Source organism: Stegodyphus dumicola, chromosome 1, assembly GCF_044657685.1.
Source record: "Stegodyphus dumicola isolate Sdum_Otavi_A_Nest chromosome 1, ASM4465768v1".
NCBI lineage: Eukaryota > Metazoa > Arthropoda > Arachnida > Araneae > Eresidae > Stegodyphus > Stegodyphus dumicola.
This window is the reverse complement of record NC_140768.1, coordinates 78,016,803-78,032,214: the sequence shown is the minus strand read 5'-3', so window position 1 is coordinate 78,032,214 and position 15,412 is coordinate 78,016,803. Positions and strand designations below refer to the sequence as shown.

The 15,412-nt window shown below is 30.0% G+C and overlaps 1 protein-coding gene across 1 annotated transcript in view; it reads right to left on the bottom strand.

Moving 5' to 3' along the window:
• Positions 1–14,556: 14,556 nt before the first annotated feature.
• LOC118182148 (uncharacterized) overlaps positions 14,557–15,412 on the bottom strand; it is a 57,373-nt gene continuing 56,517 nt past the window's right edge. Inside the window, exon 6 of the mRNA XM_035351459.2 lies at positions 14,557–15,082. The gene's annotated coding sequence lies outside the window, so the exon portion shown is untranslated. The remainder of the gene's footprint in view (positions 15,083–15,412) is intronic.

The window sequence follows — 15,412 nt, the reverse complement described above, 5'->3', positions numbered from 1 at the left end:
GGGTTTAAACTTCGTTAAATCTTCCAATGCTTATATTTTGGGGAACGAACACTGTTATATAGCATATAATATGATTCGAATATGTGTTGCAGATGAATACAAAAGAGATCTATGTGTCATCTGCACAATTCCGGACTCTTTTATTCGAATATACTGTTCAAATGTGCTTCAAAGGAGGAAGACAAAGATTTACAAAAGCCTTTTGTGGATTTCCGGACAATATTGCTCCTATTCACAGTCGAGGCCACCGAGTACAAAACTAGAAACTAGTATATCGTTATTGAATTTCTCGAACTGTGCCATTTCGTAAGCTTTTACTAGATTATCTGTGGCTGACAGCTGGATTCATAAATTATTAATGAATACCTTTCATTCGATTGACAAACAAATAACTGCAATTACAGTAGAATAGAGATAAATATCATCAGTTTTCTTCATTATGTTTTTTCTCCTTCTGAAGAATGTTATTGTTAGAATGTTACTTCCTAATCACCGCTATTGTGAAGAGAAGTAATTAGAGCTGTTTGCTATGGACAGTTGTTGAAAAAAGATTATGTAATAGATACCACCATGTTAACATATAGATCTTGATTCTGTTTGGTTAGGCACTTGTTTGGTACTATTGAGGAAACCAGGCGGATTACTTTCCTGAAGCTCTCGACCTAAATTCTTCAAGTAGTTATAGAAAATGAATTGGAGTCTGGTCATTATTACTTTTCTTTTGTTGAAATTCGAACTATCAGAGCAAGCAATTGAATCTGGTCCTGCCAGAGGTGTCGTCAGTCGGTTGGGGGAAAATTTGGAGCAGGAGACAGTACTTGAAGATCGTATAGTAGAGGTCCTCAATCAACAAGAGATCAAAGAGAATTTGGATAGTGTTGGAAGTTATATTGGAGTTATTGGAACGGGAATTGCTGCTGGGCTTGGAACTATTCTTGGAAATACTGAGCAAGTCATCAAAGCTTTTCAAAGGAAATAAAATTCTTCTCTAGTACAACTCAGCAGCTATCCGGTATAATCTGCAGTGATTCATCAGTAGCTGGAAATAAACATCTTTAAAAGTTCGGGTAACGCAAGGCATTCAGCATCATTTTAACATTTACTATTAAGTGACCGGTATTTTCAACTGAGTGAAAATCTTTATGTTTATTAATTACCTGGATGATTTATAGGTATTATTTTAATTTATTATAACCACTGTATTTTCTCTCATGTATATCAAATTATGACACTCCCAGATTTATGAAGAATTTCTATGATTTTTATAGCTATAACTGTACAGCCATAATAATAAGCAAAAACATTAATGTCCGCCATTTAGGAAGCATAGTATATTAATTATGAGTATTATTCTGTAAGACTTCTATGTAAAAAATACGAATTTTCTATTCAGCATATTTGTTAAATATACAATATGCAATGTATCAATATTGAATTTTATCTAATTTAGTAAATCATGTTTTAGATAATTTAAGTATAAAATGTAATATAGGTAACAGTGATGAAAGTTCAGCTTGTAAGTTCATAAATTAAATCTATGATATTTTTATGGTATTCACATTCAACTTAAGGAGAAAACTGGACTTTTTTTAATTTTTACGTACTGTTAGTTGTAAATGCTTCTTATTTGCTGTGTAAAATGTTGAGCATCCTTGAAAACATAAAGATTATTTGAGCTAACAAGGATGAATCAAAGGACATATTCTTGGTATATATATATATGTAAAAATTTCAACTAATTAAAGTATGAATTGTGTAATTACTTTTTTTATGTACTGAGATACAAGTACAGCATTAAATCAATCTAACATGAATGCATATGGTGATAATAAGTAATGATAAGAAAACATTCGCAAAAGATAAAATTTTACACTTTAATTTTACACTCAAACATCTCCAAATTAATTTTTTAGGGAAAAATGATGAAACAAAAGACAGTTTCATTATTAATTATGTATATTTATTAATGATGGAACTAAAGTACTTTATGTGTGCATTATAACATCTGAAAAAAAAACATGTAATATTTCCTTAAATGTAAGTTGAAGTTAATATAAAATGCTATGTATTTCATTTCATGTAGAAATATATAGAAGAATGATAACAATAAATATCTAATAACAATTTTGCTTTGAAATTTTCGTAGTTCATTTATATTATGCTTATTTTAGTATGGTCTTCTAACTATGTAAAGAAATGCTCTGTACTGTTTACATAATATTATTGATATTTTATACAAATATTATGAAATTACACCTGTAAAATTACCATTCTTTTGGTTTTTATTTATGTTACTTATGCAAAATTTCTAAACATTTTTAATAGTTAAAGTAAAAAGGATAGTATAAATCAAAGAAATATTTTTCCAACTGATAAATCCCAGACTTTTTCTAAAATGACGTACATACCTTTTTTCCTGTAGTTCAATTTTTAATTTTAAGTTATGTCTGAATAAGTTCTATCACAAGACAAAATTTTAAAAAATAGCCTTCAAAATATTATTTTCGTAATACTATGTGAATTTAGTTTACATTTCAATAAAGATATTTTAATTATATTTTCTTCTTGTATAAACTGTAATTTAGGCTAAACACGTTTCATTCATTTAATTTGTTTTTAGCTTAGAGTTCAAATAACATTAAGTTTTTCAGGCATTTTTAATTATAATTATAAAAATTTCGACCGCATTTTAAAGACCGCTTTTAAGAGAGATATTCAAAAATATTAGGATTTCTTATTCAAGGATATAATTTAATTATTTATATTTTATTTACATTATATACATATATATATATATATATATATATATATAATAGGTACAAATATTGCAGCGAGCTTGCCTATTATTTCATATTTTTGCAGCATTTGGCGCAAAAATTTTTAAGACCAAATAGGTCTTACGTCTCATTACTTGTTAGCTTTTCAATTTCTGTTTCGATATTTTACTCTTTACTTACTGTTATTAAGATTTACTACAGCAACACATGTTTTTGATTGCACTTTGTTTAGCAACAAAATCTTAACTGCTGAATTTTACGAGATTTACTTTTTAACCATTTCAAATTTAAATTGAACTGAAATTGACAATTTGTTTTTAAAGTGAGAGTGTTGCTAATAGTATTTGAATAATTTTACATAGAAAAGATGCATATCACCTATCATGAAAATATATTAAACTAAAAAGCACAGATTTTTATTTACTTCCCATACCAAAGCATCTGCATTTTGCTTTCAAATAATTTACATCTCTTTCTGTTATAATAAATATTTTTTTGTTTTCCCTAGTGATATTTTTATTGTTTACATGCAGCTGAAGATTACGGTTTAGAAAGATAAATGCAAAGTAAAATGAAAGTAACTTAAAGATAGTTGTAGAACAGGCACAAAATTCATAATGATCTGTAACATCAAAGGAATGGCATTCAGAATTATGCTTTTTAGTACCTCCAGCTTTTAAAATGTGTAAACTCAGTTGAAATACGTAAGTCACTTAATTCATTTTATTAATTTTGTCAAGATTTGAGTTATTTTTTATCTCCATAATTTTTTGAAGAGGAAAGGAAGTAAAAAATGTCTGGAATTTTTATTGACAGTTTATGATCCTCCTAATGATTCTAATAAAGGGAGTATCCTAGCAACTGCATCCGAAAATATGTAATTTATAAATTTTAAATTGAACACAAATGACACAATCATTCTAATATATGGATCAGTGATAGATAAAATTATAATCATCCCTCCTGAAATACCTATTTACGAATTACCACTATGTTAGCTACATAAACACGATGATGAGTATAAATGAAGTTAATATGACACTTTGAGATTCAAGCAATAAAAATAAAAACTAATCTGTTTAAAATTTCACCTTTATAGTTTTTAAGTCAAAGTAAAAAAAATTGTAAAACTTAAAATTAATTTTAAAATTTAACTTTTGGTTTTTCTACGTATTTAGAGAATACAAGAGCCAATTTACGTAATGCTAATGTATCAAAGCTTCGGAAAACTTTAGCGTTATAATTTAGAATTCCTAATCAGACTCTTACATTCTAACTAGGAATTAGTATTATTTAAAACTAATTAGCTGAAATACATTATTATAATATTTATAAAATTTTCATTATCAAGTGAAAAATAGACCTATTTGCAATATCTAAAACTGTTAATTTTGAAGCTTAGTTCGAAATATAACTTTAGCAATAGCACAGAAAGGATTCAGGACATTTTGTCACAATTCGAATCGATGAACCCTCTTTCTAACCCATCTGAGTAATCAAAATGTGTAGACATTGGTAAGTATTTTTATCATCTTCCATTTGCGATCAGTTCATATGTATAACTTGCAGGGGAAACAGTTGCTATCATTGTGATTTTCAACAGGTTCTTCTCTTGTTTTCATGTAGACTTTCTCATTCCTTTGTCCAAGATGAACGTCGAGGAGCTTAGTGGACTATGTAGCGACTTATCTCTGAGTTCAAACAACTAAAGATGTATACTCGAGAAGGGTTAAAATAACCTTTTATTCTCTCAAATAAGAATACCGTCGGCCCCTTCTCGGGCTTACAACAAAGCCTCTGCTCGAGCTTTAACTCGGAATAAGAAGTAAGAAACTAATTAACTAAACGAGACTTAAGCTAAACACTATTATCTAACGTAGTTGCCTCTTAAATTAAACTAGCAGGCGAATATCAAAAGGCACGTAACACATGGCTGAGCGTAACAGTTTCAAGAATGATGTAGAAGACAAACACGTGCTAGTCACGACTGCTAACACTCTCTATCGAAGTTAGTTGAACCTTACTTAAATACTTCTAATAACTCATTTGCATTTAACACGATTCTAAAAACTAATACTGGTGCAAAGGTGTAATTGGAAACAAGAATTGATAGGAAAGGGTTTCGAAATTAAAATAACTGTTATAAAATTAAATATACCTTACAGTAAGTTACGGTTTTGTGTTAGATTTCTGGAAATAAATAGCTTGTTATATGTTGTGTATATTCATTGTATATACACAATGATTTTTTTCTTTGCAAGAAAAAGTATCGCTTATCCTTAAATCTAGGACATAAATGCATGCAAATAAAAAGAGTCTTTCAGACTCTATTTTTACTCTCATTGAAATACTTAAAAAACTAATAGCGTTTTGAATGAAGCTACATTTTACAAACTTATTTCTTTGCCAAATATTTCATGAATTTCTACGTATTAACATTCTTCTAAGCTAGGTTCGAATCCCAGAGAAGGCATGGATGTATAATTGTCTATTCCTACATAGGAGGTAACGGTGGCCGCCTATTAAGTGCCTCCGCAATAAAAAGCAGCCACTTCTGGCCTTAGGAGTTGCCAATGCCGTTATAGGCAAGTGCCCGCGATTGAGTGGGAAAAAAAACATTCTTCTAAGAAATAGGATTTTTATGGAAAATTTTCGATATTGTGATAAATACAAATACAACTTAAGGAAGGAAATAACACATCATTCATAAAGTTCCTAATTAGTTAGAACTTCATCTAAATTGATATTAATAAGATTTTTAGCAATTGTTTGTACTGCATATTAACAACAAAACCAGCATCATCTCTGAATCACAAAAACACGTTTGATAAATTAATATTTCAACAGAGTATTAAATGCTAAATGTACTTCACCTTCTTTTAATAATCTTGATACAAAGAGAAATGCTTCTTTTTAACGAACTTATATTTCATGAAAAATAGTTTAATTTAAGTGGAGCAGTTTTCTTTTTTTTTTTTTTTTTTTTTTTTTTTTTTTTTTTTTTTTTTTTTTTGTAAATAAAATAATAATAGCAATCATGATTTAGAAGATTACGAACTAATATTTTATTCATTAGCAAGTCCATTAATCATATTAAATACAGCCCACGAGATTACTTTGACTTAAAATTAATCTTAAAAAGGGGTTTAATTTCCTTAATTACATTTGGTGGACGTGTGATAAGAAAGAAAGCCAACTTTTTCGCACTCTTTTATCGCCAAAGGGAGGCAAAAGCATTTATGAAATTTAATTGTTTGTCGGCAGCAAAAAGTTAATATTCTATGGAAATCGCTGCGTAAACCTATCTCTTTGAAGTTTCTTAGCGCTAGAAATTGCTGATGATTTTTCTTAATTATAACTAAGCCTCAGAAAATACCATCTTGAAATATCCGTGAAGTAGTTTTAATTCTTAATATTCAGTTATGAACACAAACAATTATCTTCATTAATCTTACTTATTACAAATTTCTGAAATTATAGCTCTAACCAAGTAAGTTTTTTAAATAAATAGTTGTACAAAAACTGTAAGTTATCGCTGTTTTTAAGGTTACCTAAATGTAAATCGGCTTTTATAATTATAAAATTTACAACGGAAAATTTTGTCAGTAAGAAAGGGGGAATGTTTTGTTTTGAAATGTATACTAGAACGCGTCGTAGGAGTTTTATGAATTTGAATCTAAATTAAGCTATATTGTTTTCCTAACTGTGTATTCTTTGATAGGAAACTGGTCGGCAAAATATGGGCTTAAATACGAGTTAAGAGGTAAAACATAGGACTCTTTCGCTTTCCATGTATGTTCTAGTGACAATGAAATTGTTCCCCCCCTTCCCTAATGAGATCTTAACTACTGAGTGGTTTGCGAGAACGGCGTTTCGATAAGACTCTTATGGCGATGATGTGCATACCTTGTAGATTAAGATTGTTTATTGTGCAAGCGGCTACCTTTGTAAAATAAGTCTTGAATGAAATAGGCGCCAGTTTTGCTATGCATTGCTTGATCTGTAATGTAAACAGAATATGTAAACAAAAATATTGTTTATTGCAGGAAAGTAGGTTTTCACTCTCCATTAATAAAGAAGGATGTGCGGAGCTACGCAAATTTTTAAGGAGTTATTATTGCTGGGATAAGGATGTGGTAGACTGCGATTCACCAATTAATTTGAAATAAGGCGTAGTTGCGTCGGTCATTGCTGTATAATTAATAATCAGGCGAGAAAATAAAAGAGAGGAATTTGGTTGAAGTAGGCAATCAGCCACTTGGTTAGAGTTGGAGGTTCAGAGACATTTTCCTTGACTACTGGCTTTGATTTGGGTGCGGAGCTAGCAAAAACGTAGAAGAAGGTAAAAGAAGTTAAATTTTGTTGAAGGAGAGCGGCTGAGATTTTCCTTCAGCTACTTGTTCTGAGTTGGATGTTCAGAGTTTTCGTGAACTACTAGTTTTGAGATTGATGCAGAGTTAGCAAAAATGAAGAAGAAAGAAAAAAAGTTAATTTGGTTGAAAGAGAAGCCTCCTGAAGTCTCTTCAGAACTGGCAGTAAATTATTTTATTGAATCAAAAACCTCAAAATAGTGAACATAAAATAAAAATTTTAAACGTGGAAAAAAATAACACTTACACTGGGACCTATTACATGAATACGAACCTTACGCAACCGTATTGTGGAATTTTTAGCCAAAAATTCTCAAACAGCAAGATTATTGTAATGAGATACATTGTCGCGGTTCAAACCCTATAACAAAGCTCACTACAGTTCTGACCGTTTTCGAAGAAATGTTTCACACAAACGGTGTAAAACACTCGGTTAATATTCTTTCTTAACAGTTTGACTAATTGGTGGAAATTCTTTATACACAGCATCGCAGAAATCAAGGTAAACTATAAAAATTACCCTAATTTACATAGTCTTTTAGATCTTGCTCCATCTTTCGAGTGCCATTCATTATTATATTTGTCTCTATATCAAAAATGCAGATCCATAATTCATCACCGTTAATTATATGGTTTAAGAAATTCTTGCTTTTTAAGTTTTGTTCAAAAAGCCACCTCTTAGGCTTCTTGAACCTGATGCTCCTTTTAGAACAATTCGGGAAGTGATGCGCAGTAAGACAAAATGGTATCTTAGAACTGTTTGATATATCCAAATGGTACAAGAAGTTTTCGATACTGTCCATAACTGTAATACGATTATCTCTGAATTACTCATTGGATGATGAAACAAAGAGTTATTCAACTGCGACGCATTCTTTGCGAACTTAAACATTTCATGCCACTCGAAAGCTTTTGCTTTTGATAAGTGTTATACAAAAAAGCTTTTGCAAAAACTCCGCTGTGAAAATAAAATTTAAAGCAGGCTCTTAGTTCATTTATATTCGCCATTCTAATAAATTGCGAAAACCAGAAGTCTTTACTTATTAAAAGTGAATCAAATGATAAAAGGAACTAAGATATGGATTATTTCTATGTGTGGTTACATGGAAAAACATCTCTGAAAAATCATCGTGGAGGAAAACGGCGCATTGAAAACAACGCAAGTCGAAAGCATCGCTTTACAAAACATCGAGGGAACAAAAAGCAAGGAGAAAACCTCGAAATTCTTAAACATTCTTAGTATCAAACATCCTCCTTGAAACTAAAGCGGTTCAAAAACACCGCAATTTCAAAGCATCGTCGTAGAAAATATCGTGGTAAAATATAAAGCACACAGAAATCATCGCAGGAAGATAACATCGTAGACATGTGTTTTCCTGGCTTTGAAAGTTGTAAATGTATATTCGCATTTCCTCGTGCATATTCCTCATGCGCTAGAAAGCATGAGGAATATTTTTACCTACATATTTCATTAAAACAACAAGGAAGAAACTTAAGCATTTAAAAACTGAAAATGAGCAGAAAATTAATGCTATCTATGTTAATAGAATTTTTATTATTTAGTTCATTTCTTTAAGCTGTATTGGAGGTTTTCGCAAAAAATATGATCTAAAACGAATATCAGATACACAAAGTGAAAGACAATTATGTTACAATTTGATATTTAAAAAAACAGTTTTAAAATAAGTTACCTCATGCACTTATTCATCCTCCTTTACTTAATCCTTTTTAGAATAGATTTTTTTATTAAAATCTACCAATATAACTTTAGAAAAGATATTGATAACCTTAAATATTTAACTGCATTAGTTTACAATTCCTTTTACTGTTATATGTAGCATTAATTGTCTACTCATTTTTAGGTTTTGAATGCCTAACTTTCCTTTTTGCTCTTTTTGGCAACAATTTATTAGTTCTTTAAAAAAATATATAATATGCAGATAAAAATATTACTCATTCCTTTTAGTGCTTACAAATCATTATCTTAATACACATTTACAGCTTTTAAGGCCTGAAAACACGTTTTTCGGTTTTATCATCATGCGATGATTTCCTGATACTTTATTTTTTACCAAGATATTTTTTACGACGATGTTTTAAAACTGCGATGTTTTTGAACCCCTTTATTTTCGTTAATGTTACCACGATATTTTAGAGCTGTGATATTTTTCTTTGCTTTCTTTACTTCCACAGTATTTTGTAAGACGATGTTTTCGCCTTGAGTTGTTTTGATCGCTACGTTTGCGACTGAGATGTTTGCAGCGGACACTACGCTTGCAGTTTGGATAATCTGTATTTTATTAACTAAAATTTAAATAAATATTGGTACTCTCATTAATGAGAGAGATGAATCTATCGATTCCTTTATTGGTTGTTCTATGTTTAGGATATATGTTGTTAAGAAGGACCACAATCATAGTGTTTTAAACTTCTCTTTTGTTGTTAAGATTACAGTTGGATGTCTGTTGCTAAGGTAATAAATTTCCTAAAATGTCCAGTTTGGGAAAAAAAGGAACATGCTCTTGCTATGTGCAATTCCCATAGTCTGAGATTTTCCGATAGTGAAGTATACGCAGTTAATTCAAATTTTATTTTTGTCTTTTTGGGAAATCTATAAGGGCCAGAAGTGTAGGTTCGAGGAGCACTTACGGTCTGAAGTTCTTAGACTGAGAAACGTTGTTCTAAAATATAGTCATCTGACAGTTTTGTCTGTATAATATATACCTTTTTTGCGTATTGCAAAATAAATTTGAAACCAAAGCACAAGTATATAATTATTTTTTATTACACTCAACTAAACAGTCAAATACATCATATCAGTGAATGAAAATGTACATATTCATTTGATTAACTTAGCAAAATGTTAATTAATTTGCTAAGTTGCTAAGTTAGCAAAGTCTCTCGTAATTTTATAATATTAAGAAGATAAAAATAAAATTTTAGTTCTGTAGTTTTGTAAAATAGTGCTATCTAATATAAAGAAGAAAAGAACAGCAATCCTATGCATAATCTGTAAGTATTAAGAAAGAAAGCAAAAGCAGGTATCAAGGCGATTTCAAAATACTTAAATCAATTTAAGCTGCATTAAGCATTATAAAAACAATATAAATTGTTTTTATCGCAGTTATTATCAAGCATAAATTCTGAAAATCATTTCAGTGTTTTGATGCGTGAACTATTAATAAAATGTAACCTATAGAAAATATATCCATCGTCAGTCAATGTTCTGCTTATAATGACCAGTTATTACTTTCACTTTATTACTGTAATGAGTTTTCCTTCAGATAGACAAGGTTCCGAATATTTTCTTAAAAGAAAAAGACCAAAGGGCATCTCTACATTTCAAGGAATGGGTCCATTTTGTCCACTCTTTAAGTTTGAAAAATGAATTCTTAAAGCGCTTTGTGCAATTGTTGAAAACCAGATAATAAGTTATCTATGTGAACAATGCTTCTGTCACTTCCTTCCCTGTCTCTAATAGGGGACATGCAAGACATGTTGAGATAAATGTTACCATTAAATGTGACAAAAAATCTTTCTGTCATTTTATGGATACGCTATGTTTATTCATCCATTTTAATTAATTCTGAATAAATTTTAACACTGCCTTAAATTGTGATTGGAAAGTTATGTGAAAACTGGTTTATTTAAGTTATTTTTAAGCTATTGAAAATTACACATTATTTTCTAACTGTACTTAATTATTACATTTCTTAAAAAATATATAAATTCCTACGAAAATGTTATTTTTCTATTTAAATACAAAACCAAACCGCGTACTTACTACATTTTATATGAATCTAAGCTTTGAAAGTTGTGTATGTAAATAAGTAAAATGAAAGGAAAATCAAAACATTATGTGGAATAATTTAGCTTCGATTAAAACTAAAGATATAATAAAGCTTTTACAAACCTTTTATTTTCACTAATAGTAAGATTTCATGCATATTTAATTAAAAACACATTTCTCCTATTTTCAAAATAGTCAAAAATTCAGTAAACTTTTATTTATTTGATATAATTTAGGACTCTAATTATATCTGAATGAAGCAAATTTAAATTCAGTTTTATTTACGTTCTTGATATTTGTAATTTATCTGTAAACATTCGGTTTTCCTTTTCAAATCATAAATTTTATTACAAGTTACATTATATAAACATGTTAAATATAATAAATACGTTATGATATTACAAATTTTATTTACAGTTTACATTCCGAAAAACTCTTTCTAACGAAATTGCAAATTCTATGCGGAAAAAAAATAATAAAACAGAGAGGAAAAAGAAAATTAACATTATTTAACAATTGTTATTAACATTAACAATTATTTTGTTAAATTAATTGCATCTTATTTATTAAACTTAAAGTTTATATTTCGTAAAGGTAAAAGAAAATAAATTTTCGAATGTTTAATGAATTTCAGCAGTCAGATTTAAATATGAACACTTTCTTAATTTTCTTCAAAATAACATATTAATTTGATAGAGAAAATGAAGGCATGTTTGTGTAAATTATAATAAATCTCTGGATCTATTACAGAAATTTGTTAAGACATGTCTTACTTTAATACGTTCCCTTTTGCTTAATGTATACTTAATGTTATTTAATCTTAACCACTTTGCTTAATGTTTAAATATTAGTTAAAGTATCCGCCCCACCGGGATAGTGGATAGCGATGCAGACTGCCGTATCGAAAGGCCCGGGTTCGAATCCCGGAGAAAGCATGGATGTTTGTAATGTATAATGTCTGTGCGGCAAGAGGGCACTCTAAATATGCGACGAGCCAAAAATCTCCTCGAGAGGATGGTTGTAGAGAAAGAGGGATGGGAGATCCTCGGCCCCGTCTTCCCCCGGGGTGCACTCCATTAAAATTGGGAACGGAACTGAGCAAAGTCGTACTGTTACCTGTATGGCGATCAAGGTTTTTGCCAACAACAGGCGATATCTTCCACTACTTGTCGCAATGAATTTCATGGTCTTATTCTGATGTTACTGTCAGACAAGTGAGTTACAACATATTAGTTATAAATTGTTAATTGTGGAATTATTAATTTTGTTAATTATTAATTATTGTGGAAATTATTAATTGTGGAAATATATATAAACATTTAATACTTTTGGGAAATAAATAAACATTTTATGATTTCTCAGCTCAATATAGAATTCAATTTCAGAAATATTTTATTAATATTCATGTTTCATTATGTGTTTGATTCAAGATTAGAAACATTTTCTAACGTCATAATTCACAAATGTCAGGGTACAATATTACACAGGTGAAGAGGTATGTATATAAGAAGTTTTTAATTCAAATTTAATTTCAAAATTTCGTTGTTTTGAAAAACAGTCGAACCTCGCAATAACGAACTTCAAGGGCCGAAAATTCCTTTCGTTTTAAACAGTTCTTCGCTCTATTCGTTCTGATAAGTACGAAGTAGATATTCTCACAAAAAAGAGAAAAAATGATGAATAATACAGAAAAAAGTGATTAGCATTGTCACATCTCTCAAAAAATGTTAATAGGAACATTAATTTAGAAAATATATTAAAAGTTACTTGCCGTTATTATTTGCATGCAATAAATAATTTTAATTTATGCTGTTTATCAGTTTCATCATGCATTAATAATTTTACACAAAAATTTACTTGGTGTAAAAGTCATGGTTCAAACCCGTCCTCTAGTTACACATTTAAACATAAAATACGATTTACAATCCTGCATAAATATCAGCCTTGAATGGAGTGCTGTCTGACAGCTCGAGCATAGAATGGAATCAGAGGTTATGAGGTATTTCTCCCGCCTTCTTAGCGTGCCTTCGTAGTGTAGTGGCCTGCACGCTGGGCACGTATTCCAGAGGTCCGCGGTTCGATTCCCGTCGATGGCGTTGCTCGTCTTTCCTGCTTTCGATTAACCTAATGTCTCTAGGAGGTATCTATACACTTCTGGCCTCATGAGGTTCCTGGGAGTTGCTGCCACTAGATAGGGGAGGGCGCGGGACATATGCCTGTTTACCTCTGTTAAACATCAGGCGTCCCCGTCCTCCGTCACCTGTCACCTGTCACCTGTCTGATTTTTATACGTTTGCAAGTTCGTTCTAGACGTATAAAATAGCATTAAGTCTATAAGAAACTGGACGAGATCTAATTGCTCATTCGTTATATCCAGGGTTTCTTTACACTCCGGGTTCTTTGAATGCATATGTATATACCCATATAGTACACCTATATATATATATATATATATAAGAAATTTTTTTAATTCAAATTTCAAAATGTCGTTTCATTCCTCGAGGAGTAAAGATCGTCCTTATATTAAAAATACTTAAAATACTAAATTATTTTTAGCATAAAAAGTCTTCTCCAACCTTTTCTTATGCACCATAATTCTGGAAAGATTTTGCGCCATGCGTTATTTTGATTACATAAAATGTTTTATATGCTGTTCGATCTCTTAACTTTAGCCCATTGGCTTTTCTTTCATTTTCTTTAGCGACTGCTCACTCTTATTCAATTCTTTTTATATTAACGATGATGTGGAGGTAATTTCATTAATCTACAAAGGTACTTCGTAACAAAACGCCTTGAACCTTGGTCCAAGTAAGCAACCATCTTGGCTATTGTTTACTGACGTCTTGTAATTGTTAAACATGCAGAAAGCAAAGGCTTATGGGCCTATTCTCAGAAATCAGTGTGCAAGCACGCAATTTAGAGAAAACATTGGACCTCATCAAATTAAACGTAAGTATATCAGTACATCAGTATCATCCACACTGCGCAGGAAAAATATTTTTTGACTAACTGAACTCTATTGTCTTTGTCACTGCCTGTATTGAAAGTCTTAGTGGCAACTGCATCCATTGAGAATTGAGTGATAAAATTGTTGAAACTGTGTGCAAGCGTCCGAAAAGCTAAATTTTCTTCACTAATAATCGCCCGTTGTTTTTTACCATCAGTATTCAAAAATCAGAAAAATGTCCCCTAATTCTTTCGTACTGCCTTTCAAGTAGGCAAGTTCCATCTTAGATACTGTTGCTGATGTCATTGTACCCAGCATGCCAGTGCACCTGCTCTCTCAGAGATATGGAGGGTTTAACACATGTGTAGTATAAACACCTTTACGCGTAGTGTATATTTCCACATTAAGATTGCTTTTCGATTTTCCTCGCATTTAAAAATTAGGAAGAATTTTTTTAATTTAAAGGCATTAGAGGTCTCTTTGTAAGATACTGTTTTCGTTTTCAAAATAAATTTTATACAACATATATTATACAACATATTTTATATAACACTGTAGTCTTTAGAGATATTAAATAATGTTTCGAAATATAAACTTTTAAAAAGTGAGCGATGTGTGTTTGAAATTTTCCAACAAATTAAATTGATTTGATAGAACAGGTATTTTAAATTTCACGTGCATTTTTAATCATTCAAATTTATGATTTTATTTTATTAAAATGAAAATAAATACAGTATTACACAAAATGTTATACAGACCTTATATAATATTTCACAATCAACATATAAGTCAGTGTATAATACAACTTTTATCTTCAACACTGACGCAAAACTCTATTTTAATTCTTATTGCTTTTTTTTACATCAAATAATATTTTAAATAACAATATATGGTGAAATATATTTACATAAATTTATTAAAATGGGAGCATTATTATACACTTGAAGCTGTATTTTTTTAATATGATATTGAACAAGTAATTTCTTCAAAAAATGAAAAATTCCAAAAGTAAACGGAATTAGCAAATGTTCGACTGTCATAATCCGTTAATATATTTCGAAGACGCGTTCCACACTTCATAAGAAAAACTCGAAAATAAATCCAAGGCACAAAAATGTCCATATCACATATTTTCAATAAATACTTTTCTTCAAAATCTCTCTGCATTTCTGCAATTCAGTCCACTTGTCACGAAAGCCTGTTAATCAATAAGAAAGTATTCTATGAATATTAAATTTCATTTTAAATCTTTTTCATTTTAAAAAACGTGGCAGTAATAAAAGTTGATAGAAGGACTTTTAAATTAAAGTGTAAAATGAAACTTTAAGCATTAAGAGTTAGCGATGAAATTTGAGCTGAACATTATTTTTAAAGCTCAATATTTTTAAGTGTTTAATACCTATGAGAACTCGAACTTAAAATAGGACACAGAAATTTCATAAAAATGGAATGTCCTTTTTTAATGATGTTAGTATAAAATCGTTAGGAGATTTTCATGTAATATTTTACGAAGATGATCTATTAAAAG